This window comes from Mustela putorius, unplaced genomic scaffold (genome assembly GCF_011764305.1).
Source record: "Mustela putorius furo isolate JIRA1106 unplaced genomic scaffold, ASM1176430v1.1 tig00000224_pilon_pilon_pilon, whole genome shotgun sequence".
NCBI classification, from domain to species: Eukaryota; Metazoa; Chordata; class Mammalia; order Carnivora; family Mustelidae; genus Mustela; species Mustela putorius.
Genome location: NW_025421321.1, coordinates 10,385,473 through 10,391,472, shown reverse-complemented (window position 1 = coordinate 10,391,472; position 6,000 = coordinate 10,385,473).

Sequence of the window (6,000 nt, the reverse complement as noted above, 5' to 3'; positions counted from 1 at the left end):
CATGGGCTAGGTCTTTCTATTGCTTTGGGATATAGTACTCTCCCCAACCCCTTTATCAGACTCAAGAATATCCCTGGGTGAATTTTACTGTGATTTAACCTTATTATAGGCTTAGTGACCAAGAGGGTAAGTGGGGAACAAGGGGTATCAGAAGATCCTGAGGGGTACAAGGTGTTAGCCCCTATAGGAAGGAGCATTTTTATCATCTCTAATCTACCTCTGTAGATACATCACGTAAATAAAAAAATAGATTTTTTTCATTTGAAGACATTGAGATTGGGGAGCTGGTTGTCCCTGCAGCATCATGTAGTCTATCCTGACGGACATATTTGACTTTATGCTGAAAGAAGGGAAAAGATCTTTCAAGTCTCAAGAGTATAAAAAGGAACTTTTTCCCCAGAATGGTATGCATTTTCTTTTTTAAACATGTTGATTAAATAGACATTCTGAGCACACATCAGGTAGGTGAGGTGGACAATTTTCTTCATACCTCCTTGGTTAATTTTACCAAATTCACTGGCCCAGGCCCCAGTTTGTTAACACAGTCACCAGGCATGGAGGGAGGCCCAAAAGAGGGGACTGAAAGGCCTGGGAGTAGGCAGATGTCTGGATGAAAAGCCAAGGTTAAAACTGAATTAAATAAAAAATTCCATTTCTTAGCCATGCTAACCACAGCCTATGTGCTCCACAGCCACGTAAAGCTAGTGGTGACTATACTGGACTGTACAAGTAAACCTTTCCATCATTCCAGAAAATTATGTGGGACAGTGCTAAAGAATTTAAGATTAGGCACTTCATGAAATACCTTGGCAAATGCCTGAATCTTCTAGTTCATATATAGAAGAATATCAGTTTAGGTTTTCCCAAATTTGGCAGCAATCCTAATAATTTAAATGGCATAACAAACAACTTGTGGAAACTAAAAGAAACTTCTAAATCATAAAGTTCTTTCAACAACCACAAGAGAGGAAGAATTTAAATATCATTCTCTTGAGAAACTAATACAGAATTATCATAGGAAGAGGTGTGATCAGAGTAAATGTAGAGTAAATGTAACCAAAGAGGGGAAAAAAAGGGAAGAAAATGTATCTTGAAGGTTCCAGACCATTAATAAAAATAGTTTTCAGTATTTAGCAATGAGTGTGGTATGCCACTTTTAAAATTTTTAACTTACTCCTTCTAAATTTCACATTAATAGATATTTTCATAGCCTACCTCTGTATTTGGACTTCTACATTCTTTTTCTTATGAAGTCCTATCTCCCCCTGCAACTCATTCCCCAAAACACTGTATAAGCCTCAGTTCTGATAAAATCTTATATGCCTTGATAGGCCCATTCTTAAAAAGTAATTTTTGTTTTTAAGGCAAAGCCACTGATGGCCTCTTCCCTGATTTTTCTAATACTGAATGAACCTGGAATAGCTCCATATCTGTACTGGGTTGAGTAGTGATCCTCCAAAATTCATATCCATCTCGAACTGTGCATGTGACCTTCTTTGGGAACAGTCTTTGCAGAGGTAATCAAGTTAAGATCCTGTTGGATTAGGGTGGGCCCTAAACCCAATGATGGGTGTCCTTTTATAGGAAGAGGGAGACATGGTCACACACAGGGAAGAAGGCCATGTGGTGAAAGGGACAGAGACATGTAGTCAGGCTGCCATGAGCCAAGGACAACTGGCAACCACCACAAGGTAGAAGAGGCAGGGAAGGATTCTAGGGTTTTTGGAGGAAGTGTGGCCATGCTGATCTCTTCATTTGGGACTTCAAGTCTTCAGAACTGTGAGAGATTACATTTCTGTTGTTTTAAGCCACCAAGTTTGTGGTAATTGGTTGAAGCAGCTATAGGAAATGAATACAATATTCTATGTATTGAATTGATCTAATTTCCAGTCACTGTACCCTATTACTTGGGTGTAATTATTTATTAAAGAGCACTTACAACACTGTAAGTTTTATTTAGTCCAAATATCACATCTTAGATCTAGAATTCCAACGAATGAAAATCAACAGTACAAGAATACATGAAGTAAATATCGTAACGTTTAAGACTGGCCTCACTTAAGCAACAGGAAATGCCAAATATTGTTACTACATCTTTAACCCTGACTTAAGTTTAAAAAATTAAAGTCCCAAAGAATAATCTACATTACATGAATGTGATAACACATTATTTATCTCTAAACAGATAAAAGCCATAATTTTTAAGTTTATCTACAGCAACTTATTGGTTCAAACCTGCTCTTCTAATTAAGAAGAAAAAATACACATCAAATTTTTAACTGGTAAAATAATTTCACAGCTATAAAAGATGTTATTGACACCACCCTCCACTAGCAAAGAACAATATACAAATAGAGCTTTCCAACCTATTAACAATTATTTTTTCTAGCGTTCAGTGGAAAACTGTGTATGGGTTGGGGGGTAGGAGATGAGTAGTATGAGAGGTAAGATGAGCCGGTCACTGATCAAACTGCTAGCATACAAAACTTGACCAAACCATTCAAGTTAAAAGACTACGGTAAATGACAAAGGCCCCAGTGCGATATTTCAAATGATCCCTCAAAGTAAAAGGTTAGAGACAATCCATGTTGCAAACGCCATTTTGTCCTAAGGGCCACATCTGCCAACTCAGCCTCATGACTTAGACTCCCTCAGTGGATTCCGTTGAGACCTAGGATCGCACTCTACCCAGGGGCTGTCTGATGCCAAGGAGCCTCCCTGCTCTGGGGAGCTGTTCCCCTGCTGCAAGACGACAACAGCGGTTCTGCTCCTGAGCTCTGCACACACCCAGAGGCCTGTGCTCATGGGTCTAGGGTCCAACTTCTGCAGAGAGATACTTACTCATTGGAAAGTATGACTCTATTACAGAGGCTATAGCTAGAATGCTAGAATGAGCTCCTTTAATCATATTTTTTGAAATATTTGTGACATTTTGGCAACATTGGGGCCTCCCTGACTACGGAGAGACTGCTCCTCCTGGTCTGGCCAAGTCTTAGAAACAGTGCATATCTTCTGTATGAAAACCAACCAAACCAGAGCCCCCACTCTCAGCTGCTTCCTCTATCTGGTTTTTGCATGCCAGGAGGCAAAAGTCCTCGTGTCCTGATCACCCAGCATCAGCACCACACCACTGGAGGTCAATCAGCCAAGAGTCAGTCTTATAGCCAAGAGCCCCTGACATTACCCAAATTAGCCTATCCTAAGATGTTCCTTTGCCCTGCTTGGCATTTCCTGCAAAAACACTAAAGGCTCTCCCCCCATACTTTCCCAGCATTCCTACTGCTGCCTCCTGAGTGGCTCTGGCATCTCCCTGTGGCCTTTTGTGGCATAGCATTAGCTTTTCCATGTTGTCACTCAGTCACCTCCATAAATTAAAATCCTGTAGGTAGAGTTTATTGCAACTGGTAGAGCAAGAAGGGTGACTGGCTTTGACAGAGGGACCTCCTCTTTACTGCTCCTGATCTACTAAACAGACTCACTAAGTAGTCTATACCGCCAGGTGCTGGCACATGTGTCCCCTGTCAGCTACCATCTGCTGACATGGCGTTCCAGCCTAACTTGGAGGAGGACCTCAATGCGTGCATGTCCATGGTCCTCATTCACTCTCAAGTGCTGTGGCCTAAGCTGATGGTAACCCACATTCTCTACTTGGCACCTTGTGGGATAAATAACTGGACTCATAGCTCCCACATGATTCCCTGCCCTGATATGCCTTGTTTCTAGACTGAGGACCCCTCAGGGACTAGGATAACTGCCCAACACCCAGGGCAGAGGCTTTTCCCAACCAGGAGCATTGAGTGACTTCCTCCAACAGACTGTACTGGGATGTGAGCCGATTGTCTATGCCAGCAATGGCAAAGTCAGTCGGGGCTGCTCAACTGTTAACTCCCTTCTCAACTGATCCCATCACACTGATGCCAACTTCTTCCAGACTATCTCCCTTTTAGAAAGTGTCGCTGGCAAAAGTCCAAGTGTTAGTCGCCAGTACACTATAGCAATCTATTGGTGACATGAGGCTGAGTGCCCTCTTCATGGAAACCACGGTCCCCATAAGGCTTAACAAGTTGCTTCAAGGGGCACCTGGGTGGTTCAGTTGGTTAAGCATCTGACTCTTGGTTTCAGCTCAAGTCATGATATTGGGATTGTGAGATCAAGCCCCACATTGGGTCACTAGGTGTGGAGACTGCTTAAGATTCTCTCTCTCCCTCCGCCCCCACTCATGCTCTTTCTCTGTCTCTCTAAAAAAGAAAAGTTACTTCGAGGGTAGATCTCTTTGTTGTTGTCACTTACATTTCTGTCATTGTGATTTGCAATTTAAAGAATCCTTTCCAAGGAGACTGGTAGCTCAATGTTCAAAGGAGATTCCATCTCAAAAAAAAAAAAAAAAAAAAAAAAAAAGAAGAAGAAAAAGGACAAGGGCAGAGAAGTAGTCTGTTCCTGCTTCCCCTAGGACCTGAGGAAGATTCTCAACTCATCCAAGATGGCAAATGTCCTGGCCAGTACATCTGGGCACTCATAAGTGCTGCTGCCTATCAACAGGATACGTGCCTCCTCCTTAAATCTACATGGTCACAAACTCAGGATACTGCCAGCACCACTCTCTTGGATGCAACAGCAGATGATATAACAAAATTTTACGTAACAAATTATGCAGCATAGTTATGTATGGAGCAAATATAAGATTTATATACCAGAAGATTTCTATAACCAGAAAATTTAAAAAGTGCTCATTGGTTTTTGTGCCTCTACAACCTTAGATGTAGGTTCTAAATTAACTTGAACATTTTGCTAAAGTGCCTCAATGACAAAACTTCTTGGACTTAATCAATACGGCAGGGGGAATTACACCTGAGGATTCTACTAAGTTTAGACACTACAGCTCTTATAATCTGAAAAAAAGTAACTGAATAGGAAACAGAAAAAAATATAGGTCTGCCTCACCATAACTGTAGTTTTGTCTCAATTTCCTGTAGTAACAGTACCAACTCCCCTAAAATACCACCTGTATAGACACTCTAACACAATGAATAATAAATTAAAAGTAATGTAAGTCTTTGTCACTTACAAATTAGATTGATAAAAATGGGACTCCATGATCTTCCCCCACACCCTTTAAATAGTTTACCTAGCCCAATGTAATAAGGCTCTTCAAGAATTAAAATTTATTCTACAAAACCTAATTCACAAAGGGGTGATTATCACAGTTGCTTCTCCACTTTTATAGCCCAAATTTGCCTGTTCTTAAACCCAGGGAACATAAAGGTCCTTCATGATGGATCACTGCCATCCTACTGCTGTGGTCCCATACATTAGGTCCCTGATACCCAATATTCAATATTCTTAAAATCACTAATTCTATTGAATCAGTAACTGGTAAATATCTCGCTCTTAGACGTTCAGCTAGTACACTCTACTCAGTGCCTAATGCAACGGTCTCTCAAGCACACTTCACCTTCACCTTGGAGGGACATAGCCACCTTCTCCAGGCTCCCTGTGGGGTACCACAGCAACTTTGTAGGCAAGATGTTTTCTCCACTCATCCTCTCCAGGAGCACAGGCATGGCATCACAAGGACCTTGCGAGTCATCTGACATATTCGCCAAAAACATACAGGCCTAACATCTTTCAGTACTTTTTGGGTTCTGATGACCATGGAGTCCTCATTTACAAATTGTGCTTAATCTCATTGATGCTGCTACTTACAAATCAGCCCCCTTAAATGGGGCTCCCTCGGAAAAAACTTCTGAAATCTGACCAAGTTAACATCAATAGGCACTGCCCTCAGAGACTCCCTCACTCAACAGATCTGGGCAACCTCTTCTCCGGTCACCTGGCATCTCTGGACCCTGATGTGACTGTTAAGTGGCCTAAAGGCTTTAGATGAAAGAAACTGACCCTTTCAGCCTCAGGCTATGTTCCATTGAAACAAAAAATGACTGGCCACATGCCAGATTCTCCTGCAGACAGAGGTTCTCAAAGACATTGGGCTGTATCTCTGGA